Genomic DNA, 15238 nt, shown 5'->3' on the forward strand with positions numbered 1-15238 from the left:
TTCTCAGCAAACACTTGGTAATGTTATAAGACCCTATGAAACACTCCAGTAGCTCTAAATCTGCCAAGGCAATGTAAATTCTACAGGTTTGGCCAACCATAAAATTCCTCAAGATATAAAATACCAAGGACGAGTGCAGAATGAAGACACCCCCCCCCCCCCCCCCCCCCCCCCGCGCTCTTTTTTTTTGGGACTAAGTGAAAGTTTAATTAAAAGATATGATCTTTATTCCAAGCCTACTCCCGCTGCTAAGTCAGGAGGTTATCTTCAGTGACTGCTACTCAGAGACCACTGCAATGGCTGTGGGTTGCAGCGTCTGTTTAGGAAGTGTGTAGAACTAATACTGACACTAACCAGTGAAAATAGCTTGTTCTATTTCTGCTTCAACACATTGAATGTGATGTGTAAGAAGAATATAAATGACCCCAAAAAAGACAGGACAAGGACAACGTCTCTGTTTGGCTTTAGCACAGATTTCCAGGAAACTCTTGGAAGACTTGATTATGTCTTCCCCAGAAAATATCACAAGTTTATGCTTTTTGTGATCATGCCTTTCTCTGACTAAACACAATGACATTTGCCTAAATCTGATTAAACCATAACCATAAAAGACAGACGAAAAGCACATTTTGTCATCCTGCACATAGAGGTGAAGAAACTAAAATCCCAAGATTTGCTGCTTTATCATTTTTGTTTTCTCACCAAGAGTTTGGCTGAACAATAACATGTCTAAGATGTCAATCACAGATCTGTCCATTAGTTAGGTCAAAAAGGCAATTAGCTTAGCTTAGCATAAAGAATGCAAGCAGGGGAAGACAGCTAGCCCTGCTCTACACATACCAACACCTCAAAAGCTTTCAGAGTTTCCTGGCGAGCAGGCTTCCTGTTTGTGTGCTGATAAAACAAATGAGATATTACTTCTCTATTAGTGAACTACTTCCATTCTTTATGCTGAACCAAACTAATGGCCCAGACAGGATTAGTATTGATTTTCTCATCTAATTCTTTCAGTGAATAGGCCAAAATGTTCTTTTGAGATGTTTTGCGCTGTATTGTTGGGAGACCTGGCACCTGTGGTGAGGTCCCTACTATTTATGCATGTCAAAGTAAAAGCAGTGGGACATGATTACAGACTGCACCATTTGTTTGGCCGTGTTGCATCTGACGTGGGGTAAGCGATTGCACTCCTGATGTAACCAGTGTCTGCTTCTCCACAAGTGGCCTCAGCTCACTTTCCTCAGCTTTGCTTAGTTTATTGGACTGACAGCTTTAGATACATTCCACTTATAGTTTTCTTTCATTCTTTCATTAATCTTTTTTTTCTCTCCAGCAGCTTCAGTCTCTGCTTGTTTAATTCTTTCAGTGTGTCTGGGTGCCTTCATCAATTTTCCAAACAATATTCAAATTAAATAACTGTAGGGATGGAGTCCAAAAACCAACATTTCTCTCTGATGTTGTGGAGTAGAAGCACATGTGCCTGTTCTTCATGCAGCTACAAGGAACTTTCATAGTGGGTCTGGCAGCGCCTGTGGACAAAAGCTGTCATGTTTCCACTGCCTTGTTTTAAGGGGGATCTAAATAAATCAATTCAGTGGAGGTTGCATCAAATATAATCTGGTCAAGATGCATGAGTATTAAACTCAAGAGTTTAGTTTCTTATAGTATGGTAAGTAACATTAAAATGGGGGAAATCGCAATCTTCCAGAAACGTCAATTGTTAAATGTTTAATTTGGCCTTTAAATTTTATTATGATTCCTCGTACACCATACATGCTTATTTTTCTTTTTAACCTCCGTATTTGCTTTCTTGGAGTTTGTGTGGAAGAGTCAACTTCAAAGTTTTTGGTTGCATTTGAAGCACAAAGTTTTACCTCCAATCATGATAATAACAAAAAAAGAGTTATGCAGTTCCATAAATCGCCCAAGCACGCGACAACCACCGCACCTCCATGTGTAGCAGCAGTGTCTGATGCGCTTCATCCTTGCACAGCTGGGCAAAAAGTCTCTTGTTTGATGGGCGAGCTTTAATAAAGTTTACAACTTTAACAACAGTTGACAGGGTGTTACTAAGGTCTTCTGAAAGTTTTTTACTTGCCAGTGCTTGCCGATGTAGCATGCAGTGGAAAATCACGCACCCTGGGGCTTTTTCCTTAAGGCGGCTGTTAAACCCCTTCTTTATGCCCATCATTGCTGCGGCCCCGTCAGTGCAACATGCGACCAGGTTCTCATAGGGCAGATTGTTGGATGAGAGATCCACAGCCATAAATATATCCTGGCCAGCTGTTGTTGCTAGATTTATAGACATAAGAATCTCTTGTTTAAGTCCTCGCCATCAATATACTGCACACAAACAATGAGGACGGACTTGTCTGACACTGTTGTCGGTTCATCCAGCTGAAAGTTAACATTCGTCAGCTTCTCATGCAGCTGGTTTTGGCAATCCGCAGCCATTTTTATCAATTCTGTCTTTCACAGTGTTGTCTGAGACAGTTTTGACTTTATCATCAACATGCAGTCCACACAGCCTCTCCACAATTTTCAGGCAGGCAGGTTTGATTAGTTGCTCTCCAATTTTGTGCGGCTTTTTAGCCTTGGCAATTAACAGCGAACAGTCAAAAGACGCTCTTTGTAAATCACTACCTACTCTTTAAAAAGCTTTTCTGATGTCTGTGGATCTTCTTGATAGTGTCAATTGCTTCTTCTTCTCAAAATATTCTCAACTTTCCACAATAGCCTGGTGGTGTTTGTTTTTCTGGTGTAATTTCAGTTTCATAGTTTCATGCTATCATTAGCTAGCTTCTCACCACAAATGATGCATTCTGTCTGAAAACTGTCCTGTCCTTTAATAAAACCAAAATCAAGGTAACTCTTGAGATATTGCTTTCTTTTTTTCTTTAATACAGATGAACCATCAGTACTTTTACGTTTCTCAGATGTTTTATTCAAAAAGTAATACTGACCGCCAAAACAATCAGGGATGCATTACCCAGGTCTAGCCTAGGCCAACTGACCGCGGGATATGAGAAGGTTGCTTACGCGAGTTCAGAGGTCAGATGTCAGGGGTGTAATAAATAGCTTACTGAATTTAAATGTGGACCAAAAATACTTTTCAATTTGGATTATACAGAGTTTTGATTATCCAGTTGGGTATGTTATTGGAATATTCTAAATTTAATGTGCACAAATTTAATTTTGGTAACCTCACAACCTCAGAGCAAAGTTGTGCACACCCCCTGCGATCTCGGACCCCAGGTTGGGAACCGCTGATCTAGACTAGATTTATTTTAGTTGCTTTTGACAGTTAGGGCCCATACTTATGCGATTTCGAAATCACAAGACTATCAATTAAAAAGCTATGGCAGTTGTGGTGTCATTATTACCTGTTAACGATTCATTAGTTATCAGGTCATTCCTATTTCATTCCTCACTCGTTCCTTAGTAACTACTCACAATTTTTAATTATGATGCAAGTGAAAGTGTAAAGACACAATTCGATGTAGCTCTGCCCACAGTCTCTCCTTTCGTTGATATTGCGCTGATCTACCAGTAATAACGCTACGTCTGTTAAGTCCTCTCCTGGACAGCATGAAGCGGGCAACACTGGTGTTTTCCAGTCCATTATCGCATCTCACCCTGGACAGTAATCCAAAGCCCTGAACACCAGCTATAAATACTGGCGAAACACTAGAGGCTCTCTTGTTGTCCAGACAAGAAAGGTAGAAAGGTAAAGGTGGTCTGACTGAACATAGACATATATACATAGACGCCGCATTGAGCGCTGAATCATACGTCGACGTCGCCACCATATTGGATCGGGCAGATCTGCCGGTAAACTAATACAGGTAAATGGACTGAACTTCATAAAGCGCCTTTCTACAAAGTTCTTTAAGTTAATGTCTCTTATTCACCCATTCACACACACACTAATATATCTGGGAAACAAACAGGCACCAAAAACAACGTATGTAACTTTTAAAGTGATGATTATAAATGTTTACTCCTTATGTAAGCACCAAACCAACGTATGTATTTTTCTAATGCTGAGTGTTTACAGCTACTAATGTGTGTAACACTGTTACTGTGATGATAAATATTGAAATATTTATATTTAACATTTAATCTGTGTCTATAATAACCAGATCCTGAAATGTAGATGTGACATGAGGGTTTTCTGAATAAAGAGCACTAACGTATACATACATACACATACACATACACACACATACACACACACACATATATATATATATATATATATACATACGTTGGTTTGGTGCTTACATAAGGAGTAAACATTTATAATCATCACTTTAAAAGTTACATACGTTGTTTTTGGTGCCTGTTTGTTTCCCAGATATATTAGTGTGTGTGTGAATGGGTGTATAAGAGACATTAACTTAAAGAACTTTGTAGAAAGGTGCTTTATGAAGTTCAGTCCATTTCTTTGTATTAGTTTACCGGCAGATCTGCCCAATCCAATATGGCGGACCATTGACGTATCGTGACGAACGACCAACCCGCTCAATGTGGCGTCTATGTATATATGTCTGTGTGACTGAAACTATCAACACCATGAAACACCTCCTCCACCTCACAAATTTGTGGTTTCCATCTATGTGCCTAAGAGAAAATGAAATGTAATAATAATAATAATCATAATAATAATAATAATGATAATAATAATTCCGCTAGGTAAGGATAAGCTGACCAAGTCTTGAATATGCATTTCCCGGTTGGAGACTGACTTCTTGTTTAAGGAGGAACTTCCTGTGTCAGTGAAATCTGAATATACATATGTGGAAGTGACAATATGTGTATGTGAACACAGAATGTATATGTGTGTGAAGAGAATTAGGGCTGCCACGATTAGTCACGATTATGTCGACGAACAAAATCGTCGACAACTAATTTAGTAGTCGACGCATCGTTTTTTGTTTTACTTTGCTTTTCTCTCGAAAATGCGTCTGCAGCTTCCACTGCCGCGTCTGCTTTTCTGTCACATACACACACACCCACACCCACAACCCCACATGCGCAGTAGTGGTAATCGGCGTCAGGCCTGACTGTACCGTAAATGACACCATAACACAGACCCTCCAGGAATTCACGATGTTGCGATTTGTAACTTCAATGAACCCCTGTGAATTCAGGGTGGTGTTGTAATTTTAACCAATCACCGCAATTTTGCCGCAACTTCCGCGCAGTCTGCCCGGGGGATTCAACTCAGCAGGTCAGGGACGGCCGCACGGTGCGGGAGGATCCCCTCGTGGGACCTCTCCCCGGTGCTGGCTGACTTCCGCCGGGCGCATTTTCTCTGCGGCGGTGTGGCGCGACCGGCTCTGGGACGGCTTGGAAAGGCTCGAGGGCAAAGGTGGCTTTACAGCACCCGCCCGCCCGGACCTTGCCGTTTCCCGGGGCTGTGGACTCTCATTAAAGGGTAGGGCTCTAAATTAACACCCGCCAACCCGCCAGATGTGGGTGAGAATACATTTTGGCATGTATTAAAAAAAAACTCACTAGCCAGCTTGGCCGGTGATATGAGGCACTTTACCATCTATTTTGAGGGACCCGTGATCGCGGTTTCTATGGGAACCTGCACAGCACGTGCTCTCACTGGACAAACAGGCTTCCCAGTGCGTTGAGTGAGCGTGGCGTATTTGGTCCGTCCTGCACGTGACTTCAAACCCCACCGGGAGTGTTTCAGAAGTGAGCGCTTAGCTCGCCAGACTTTGTTTACTTGCTCAGATTTGGACATTTTCCCGGTGTATGTTCTTCTAAACATGCTTCTACATGTGTAAATATGCTACGTAGTTAATTAGTTTCGCTTTATTTTATTGTTATGTACAAAAAATGGGTCATATTAGACCCTGAATAGTATGTAAGGTTTAATGAGTAATGAAATGTTGGGATAATTTTTGTATGTACTTAAGTTCTCAACTTCATTGTAAGATTAATTTAAAGCTTTAGTTAATAAAATGATCAAATGAATTCAGTTGCTCTCATAATCTCTTTTTTGCACAGAAAAAAAGTGGCTAGTGGAAATTCTGATTGGCTGGTGATCAAAAAAGTTAATTTAGAGCCCTGTTAAAGGGTTAATGAGCTATCACCTTAATTGTTTTTATTTTCAGTTAGCTCATACTTCAAGCTGAAAGCTAATGATCTGATCAGCTGCATGTTGGTGCGATAAGCTGTATGTTTTACAGTCAATTTACATATGATCCGATTAGTCGACTAATCGAAAAAATAATCAGTGATTAGTCGACTATCAAAATAATCGTTTGTGGCAGCCCTAAAGAGAATATATGTGTGTAAAAGGAGAATATATATGTGTAAAGAGAATATATGTGTGTAAAAGGAGAATATATATGTGTAAAGAGAATATATGTGTGTAAGGAGAATATATGTATGTGAGAGTGAGAATGTATGTATTACTGGTACTGATGACAACACACCACTGTCAGACAACCAATGCTGTTTTGTTCCATCAATTAACATTACCATCAATAAGACAATAGTGAATACCCTGCAGCAGACTTTTGAAACCACGTTTTATCAAATGTTTTGGTTCAGGAGAATCAACTGTTTGAGGTGTTTATCATTTTAAGTAATGATGTCCTTTGTTGAATCGTAGGTCTGAAACTGACAACATTTATATGAATGCAATATCAGTAGAACCTGTGCGAAAAGGTAACAACAAAAACAAACATAGTTTTACATTGCACATTTACTTACTGTATGTTAAAAGTAATAATAATAATAATAATAATAATAATGCATTTTATTTCAAAGCGCCTTTCAGAACACCCAAGGACACTATACAAAAAAAAAAAAAAAACATAGAAATACAAAGAAAAAAGGCAATACACAATAAAAAGCACAGGCTGTAAAATAAAAAAAAAAAAAAATAATTAAAAGTCAAAGTGCATAGGCTAACTGAAACAAATGAGTTTTCAGTCTAGATTTGAAGAGGGGTAAAGAGTTAATATTGCGGATGTCAGGGGGTAGTGCATTCCAGAGTTGGGGAGCAGAGCAACTGAAAGCTCTACTCCCCATAGTACTGAGGCGGGCAGTGGGGACAGTAAGGAGGAGGGAGGAGGAGGAACGAAGGGAGCGAGAGGGAATAGCAGTGTGAAGAAGATTAGACAGGTAAGGAGGGGCAAGATTGTGGATGGCTTTGAAAGTATGGAGGAGTACTTTAAAATGAATTCTGTGCTTAATGGGGAGCCAGTGGAGATGCTGTAGTACAGGGGTAATATGGTGAAATGAAGGGGTTCTGGTAATGATGCGGGCAGCTGAGTTTTGGACCAGTTGCAACTTGTGAAGGGATTTGTGGGGGAGACCAAAGAGGAGGGAATTACAGTAGTCAAGACGGGAGGTGACAAGGCTGTGTACAAGGATGGAAGAGGTGTGGGAGGAGAGGGAGGGGCGAAGACGATTAATATTGCGTAGGTGAAAGTAAGCGGACCTAGTGATGTTGTTAATGTGGGAGTGGAATGATAGAGAACTGTCTAGGATGACACCCAAGCTCTTGACCTGGGGAGAGGGGGAGACTGAGGATCCATCAATTGAAAAAGAGATATTGCTAGCTTTGGATAGGGTGGATTTGGTGCCTATAAGGAGGACTTCTGTTTTGTCACTGTTAAGTTTTAAGAAGTTGGAGGTGAACCAGGATTTGATTTCGGACAAGCATGAGGTAAGGGAGGGGGGGGGGAGAGTGACAGATGGTTTTCCGGAAAGGTAGAGCTGGGTGTCGTCGGCATAACAGTGGAAATTGATGTTAAATTTACGGAAGATGTTGCCAAGTGGAAGGAGGTAGGTGATAAAGAGGAGGGGCCCCAGGACTGATCCTTGGGGTACGCCAGAGGTAACAGGGGAGGGTTGGGATTTAAAGGACTTGAGCTGTATGAACTGTGTACGACCAGATAGATATGAGTGGAACCAGTCTAAAGGGGTGTCAGTGATGCCAATGGAGGAAAGTCTCTGGAGGAGGATGGGGTGAGAAATGGTGTCAAAGGCTGCACTTAGATCGAGGAGGATGAGGATGGAAAGTAGTCCTAGGTCAGCTGCCATGAGAAGATCGTTGGTAATTTTTATGAGGGCGGTTTCAGTGCTGTGTAGGGGGCGAAATCCAGATTGAAAGTGCTCATAGAGGGAGTTGTGAGAGAGATGAGAGTGAAGTTGAGAGGCTACAATTTTTTCTAATATTTTGGAGATGAAGGGAAGGTTGGAAATGGGGCGGAGGTTATTAAAGTCAGAGGGGTCAGATCCAGGTTTCTTAAGTATTGGAGTGACAGCAGCAACTTTGAAGGGTGGAGGAACAGTTCCAGTGCTAAGTGAAGAGTTGATGATGGCAGAGATGATGGGGAGGAGAGAAGGAAGGCAGGATTTTACAAGGGTTGTGGGTAGGGGATCAAGCTGACAGGTGGAAGACTTTGACTTGGTGATGAGGTCAGATATTTCAGAGGGCTCCGGGAGTTGGAAGGTGGATAGGATCTGGCAAAGGGGGAAGAAGTCAGGGGAGGGGAGAGAAGATGGGTTGGACTGGAGATGTTGGTGGATATTGTGAATTTTTGCATTGAAGAAGTCCATTAAGGTATTGCATGTTTCAGTTGAATACAGGTGGGTGGGAAGTGAGTCAGGTGGCTTGATGATTCTGTTGAGAAGGGTGAAAAGTGTTTTGGAGTTGCCTTCATGAGAGTGGATTAAAGAGGAGTAATAGTTAGATTTAGTTTGAGAAATGGAGAGCTTGTAGTGTAATATGTGGGTATTGTACATTTCTCTGTGAATTGTGAGACCAGTTTTCTTGTACAGACGCTCAAGCTGACGGCCTTTTGCTTTCATGGATCGAAGCTCAGAGGTGTACCAGGGGGCAGTTTGTGAAAAAGTGACAGACCGAGTTTTAACAGGAGCAATACAGTTCAGGATGTTTTGTAGACTATTGTTGTAGAGAGTGACAAGTTCATCAGGGGAGAGGAGGTGGTCAGGAATCTGAATATGTTCAAGGGAGGCAGAGAGAATGTCAATGTTAATGTTTTTGATGTTACGGAAAGAAATGGGGCGGGGAGTCTTGATGATAGAGAGAGAGAGGGTGATACTGAAGGTGACAAGAGAGTGGTCAGATATGGGGAGGTGATCAGCTGAGCAGTTGGAGGGTGAGAGGCCAGAGCAGCAGATTAAGTCCAGTATATGTCCTTTAGAGTGGGTGGGGAAATCTACAAATTGCTGCAATCCAAAGCTGTCAAGACACGATGAGAAGTCACGGGTTAGGGGGAGATTGAGGTTGTCCATGTGAATATTGAAGTCCCCTAACAAAATGATATTAGGGGAGAGAGTGGAGAGGTGCGTGAGAAGGGTTGAAAAGTCATTTAAAAAGTCTTTGTGCGACTTAGGGGGGCGGTAGATAGAGGCAATAATGGTGGGAGTGGGACCGGGTAGTTGGCAAACAGTGCACTCTAGTGAGGTGAGAGTGGGCACGGATACTGGCTGGACTTTCCAAGTCTCGCGGTGGATTATCGCGAGACCACCCCCACGACCAGAGCCGCGGGGTTGACAGATGTAAACATAGCCGTGTGGAGTGGATTCGTTGAGCTGGGAAAAGTCGCCGGGTTGTTGCCAAGTTTCAGTTAAACAGAGAAAGTCAATCTTACGGCCGGTGAGGAGTTCGTGGATGAGACTACCTTTGTTCGTGAGTGAGCGGATGTTAAGAAGTCCAAAGTTGACTGAATGGTTGTCCTGTCTGGCTGTCGGGGAGGCGTTAGCTGTCAACCTAGCCGGAATGGCTAGTGTTTTGGAGTTGACAGCTCGCTCTGGAGGTCTGCGGGGTCGGCGAGTGGTGGACCAGATAGATGTTATGGCCGAGGCGTCGTTGGAGTGGAAGCTCCGGCGAGATCCCCGGTGTGTGTATCTCCGGCGAGGTAGCAGGGCAATGTCCGGGTGGAGGCGCAGGAGGTTTACCGGCGGGGGGACAGCCAGGTAGCCTCGTAGCCGGAGGAGCTCAGCAGCCGAATACTGGAGCAAACCAGAGGCAGGTCGGCAGAGGAGACATGCGGTAATCCAGGCGATTCCACACCAGGTAACGAATTTGCCGAGCACAGACCGCATTGTGAACCGCGACAGTCATACACAGGTTTAAAATCCAGGTTAGTTAAAAGTTCAAAAAAGTTGAAAAAGTTGAAACATTTGCCGGAGAGCAGCGGCAGCCAAAACGCGCCTGCGTACACTCAGCCGGTGAGGAACCGGTGGGAGGAACCAACTCCACTCCACGCATCACGTCCGATGTCCGAAAGTACCTTTAGTGCACAGTTTACAACTTAGAGAATTCAGGAGAGTCTAAACCACCTATGCTAGTCTAAGAACCATTCCATAAGGCCATGAAAGTCTACAGCAACATTATGCTCATATGCAAAATGTAGAAATCACGGCCTGATTGTGGTGCTACAGGAAAACAATTCCAAATCATTCACTTTACTACAAATATACAACAAAAATAAATTTATATAAAAATAAAGTTGCTAAAATAAAAAATGACAAAATAAAAAAGTAGGAATTCACTTACAAAAACACTGATCTATAGCAGTTTGGAAGTTAATTAAAATAGATGAACTTATCAGTAAAAAAAAAAAAAAAAAAACTGGAGTTAGGTGGATGGTGAAGAGTAGGGATACACAATATTTATCGGACCAATAAAATATCGGCCGATATGGGAAGAAATTACGTAATTTTTTATCGAACCGATAAGTTCATTTTAACTGATAAAATGATCAGACAAATTAATGAAATTGGGGAAATTGTTTGCAGGCCGAGTAGCCCCAAAATTGGCCATGATGTGCTGTTTATTAGTTTTGGGACCCCAGGCTGGGCCCCGTCTCTGCCAGACTAATAATGTCAACTCCTGAGCAATCCCAACCATCATCCCTCAATTCCTTGGACTCTGAGGATACAGACATCATTTCTGATAGTCCCTCCAGAAAATGCCAGAGGTTGGATGCAGACGCTAAGCAATTAATAGTTCTTATGGCATTTACGTGGATGGAAGACATTATTGAGACATTGATTATGTCTTGAAGTTTTTTTTAGCCCCTGAATTTTTATTGTTATTTTATTATAATAAAGTGCACACTTCAAGTACATAAAGGTTATTATAATCAATTAAATGTATATGCTTGTTTTTTTATTATTATTATCATCATCATTATTATCTTTCACAACAAAGTATAAATTAACAAATCCTCTCCTTAATCCTTGTCACTGTCTGGAGGGAGTTTCTCTCTCCAGTGTTTGTTACTTCGGTGCAGCCTTTATCTGAATTAATAAACTGTCTGTATTCTGCTGATTGTTCTCTGCTGATATCTTTGAGATCAAATTGGGACATCGTTAGCCATGATAATAATTTATTTCCAGCATTTAAGTGAACTCTGATTTGCAGTGCAGCTAAATTCCTAATGTGCTGAATTGTTTTGTATTGTGTTTCAAGTTGATGGAATCAGTTCTTACCAACAAACCTGATGGACAACGTATAATAAATGAATACAACCAAACCAAATCCAAATGTTGAACATGCTGGCAGCTGACATGACAAAATGAAAAGATTGGGTAATCTGCTGACAGTCCTTGTGTTCTGAATCTAGCTTGGAGATTAATTTGAAACCGAAATTAAATCTAGTGAATATGACTGCAAACTCCTTTCTTCTTAAACTTTGCAGTACATCCCCACCCAGACAGGTGTCAGAAATGTACGCCAGAGGAATAGTGACCTTATTCCCCTACCTCAGTGACCCATTCTAAGAATGGCTATGTGTGTTGCACACAGTAATGGTTATAGTAATGTTAAATGCTGTATTATTATGATGGTGAGTCTACAGACTAGCATGGCAAATGCACAAAATAATAGTAATAATCATCAATTGTGAAGAAAAAATGTCAATATTAGCACCAGCACTGATATGTTTCATCACAGTACAGTCAGTAATTTAAATTTATACGTCTGGGAAGAGTACTTCTTTAAAAGTTGGCCAGGTTTCTAAAACCTTTTTTGATTTAGTGTTTTCCCATGTCATGTTAGAATCAGTCAAAGGATCATCTGGTGAAGACAGACATGTCTGGAGGACCAACTGTCAGACGAGAGTCCGAGTTTGTTCCAGAGACTGCCCTGAATGAAGATACAGTAGTAGCAACTCAAAAGTTCCCTTTCAAGCTGACTTCCAGCCAACTGCCTGCCAAGTTCCGTGGCCGGAGTGACCCCCCTCCTTCTCCTGGGCGTGTCTATTTTTTACTGTAACTCCACCCATTCAGGTAATTACAGGGTATGACCAGGAGATGGCGCTTCTCTCACAGAACTTTTTTATAGTTGTTCTACCTAGAGATGACGTAGCTTACACACCTCATTAGCATTCTCGTTGCTCAACCCTGTGTTCGCACTTACAGTAATGGGCTTTTTGGTGTCACAGATCACAGAGCGGAAAATGCAGCTGGTTTGACTACTCCATACTATACAGTAGCCTTATGATTTGAGCGTGTTCATGAATTGAAATTAAATTTAAGGTGTTTATATCTAACATGTCAGCATTTACCAAATCAACAACATCTAGGCTGTTCTGTCTTTACTAGTGGTGGGCCGTTATCGGCGTTAACGTGCTGCGTTAACGTGAGACTCTTATTGGGCGATAAAAAAAATATCACCATTAATCTATTCGCATAGCTGTTCCAGCCTCTCAGGTCGCCTTTTGACTTTTTTCTCTTTTGTTCGTTTTTGTTTTCTTTACTGTAACTCCGTGGAGTCCTGATCTCTCTAGCAATTTAGAGAGTTTTGTGCTTTTGTCGTGTTTTTCTCGTGGTTTTTCTTGGTGTTGTTTTTTAAATGCTGCTTCCACCTGGACAGCTGCCTTTGTTTACTCCGTGAAACAGCTGATCGCGCTAATGCCGGCCGGCATTGGCAATCAGCTGTTCCGTTGGCACATTAATCTATGGCCACCACTAGTCTTTACATAATTACAGGAGCGTCTCTTCTCTTGTGCTCGTGCCTCTCTCTCGCTTATCTGCATGTAAACAACAAACTAACCCTTAAAAAAGTTACAAAAAACGGTTCGGACGTCACGGGGCTGCCAGGCCTGTGTGAAGCCTGCCGATACACAGCAAGGTTTATTTTAACTCAAAAGTTTATTTCGGAGAGGAGGGCTCTTGTGTTGTGGCTGCGACATAGAGCTGTCAGAGACGAGCGCTTTGGCAAGCCCCTTTGTTATGAGTTATTTCTGTAGTGCACGCTTTTAGGCCGAGGTAAACCATACAAACCACCTCATTAGCATTCCTTGTCTGCAACTAGGGCTTTTTGGTCCAGTGTCAGCCCAATCCAGCGCGAGCGCGGTTTGAGTACTGTTCACTATACAGTAGCCTTGTGATTTGAGTGTGCTCATGAACGATATGACTCCTTTTATTTTCGTCCATTTCCTAGGCTAATGCTGGTACGTAAATGGAAAGAATCATTGTGTGGACCGGAACAATGAACTCGAAGCAACTTGGTTTTGCTGGACTTTATTCCTAATCTGGACACAGGTTCCTGTGGGCCGTGCCAACAGCCAAAAAACAATACAAACATGCAGCACAGCAGCCTATAACATTAAACACATTGCTCTCTCTCCCGCTCTCTTCTACACACCACCTGAACATCCCCCCCAGGTCCTCAGCCAATCCCAGTGGCTACTTCGTGCCCTCAACGCCCATGCAATGCCATGACTGCAGGCTCACAGCCTCTAACCACGCCACCCCCCAGGCGTCACCTATACACTGCAGCCTAACTTACTTGAACACAACTCAACAGCCACAGTGTATACACAGTCCGTTACAATATGTATGAAATAAGTGAAGTATGTTTGGTTTTAATAAAGTTTGCAGTATATATATATATGTTATGTTTTTATTCTACTGGGACCCATGTTTATTTCCACTATGCCCCCCTCCTATTAATATTCACCGCACAACTTTTGAAAGTCCATGAGATAAGTCGTTGCAAAGGCCCACGATGACTCTTGTTTGCCAAACGTCTGTATGTCTCGACGAGCTCCTGTTTGTGCCTGGCTTGGCCTCCTGCAAATAAAGTCTTCATGGAATGCCTAATATATGTTTGATGGTTTCGTAAGCTTATACTGCCAACTTTATTAAAACCAAACATTACTTGACTTATTTCATACTTGATTCGCCGTACTTCTTTCCATTTACGCTTTACACCATTTAGCCTATGGTCACTGTTACCAAATCAACAACCTCTCGGCTATGTTACGGACGTTACAAGCGGAGTTTTTCTTTAATAACAAGTTTATGTTGGCATGTTGTTGTTTTGTGCGTGACATAGAGTTGCGATACAAAGCGGCTGCAGCGCTGCCTCAGTGTTTTCATCCAATTTCCCCCCCCCCCCATCAACTGATCGGCTCACCCCAGCGTATCTGTTCAGATGTGTCTTAGTTTAGAGTCTACGGTGAGAGCGGAACATCACTGCTCCTCCCCGTGGACAAATGAGGCATTGCAGGCTGGTTTTCACACGGACTGCTTAGGGGCGTTTCCAGTCGGGGCCTCACTGACTACGCCATCGCGGGGGATTACATTACGGTCATGGACCAGTGAAGGACCAGCCAAGGACCAGTCACGGAAACACAGGAACTTTTAAGTTGCTACATCTGAGTGCAACAAATTAATCTCACTGATGAAACATTCCGCTGATGGGACATCGTAAGAAGAGAAATGAAACTGATTGTCACCACCAGTATGTCAAGTTGAGTTTTGTCCTGTCTCCATGTTTGTTTTGTGACTTTGTTTTATTTTGGAAATTAACTCTCCTCTCGTTTCAGGTCATTGCCCCTTCCTCATGGTCTGGATTTTCTCCCTGTCCCTGATTGTGTCCACGTGTCCCCATTTCCCTCAGTGCTTAGAGTCTGTATTCCCTTGTCCTGTGCCAGTGTGTCAATCCTTTGTCTGATCACCAGCCCTCTCTCTTTTTTTTTTTTTTGTTGGCTCTGCCCTTTTGTAGTTCTAGTTTTGTGCTTTTGATCATCCCTTTGTGAGGCGCTTTTTGTTTTCCCCACTGTTACGAAATAAGTCATCTGCTTCAGCCCGTATTCTGCGTTCGAGTTCTGCTTTGAGTTCCCCTGTGTCACTGACGTGTGTACCGCCGCAATATGGTCCTTGACCCCCAGCAGTTGAGCAAACATACTGCCTGACTCTTCCCCGTTTTAAAGACGTCAAAGGCTTG

The sequence above is a fragment of the Larimichthys crocea genome, chromosome V (assembly GCF_000972845.2).
Source record: "Larimichthys crocea isolate SSNF chromosome V, L_crocea_2.0, whole genome shotgun sequence".
Lineage (NCBI taxonomy): Eukaryota > Metazoa > Chordata > Actinopteri > Sciaenidae > Larimichthys > Larimichthys crocea.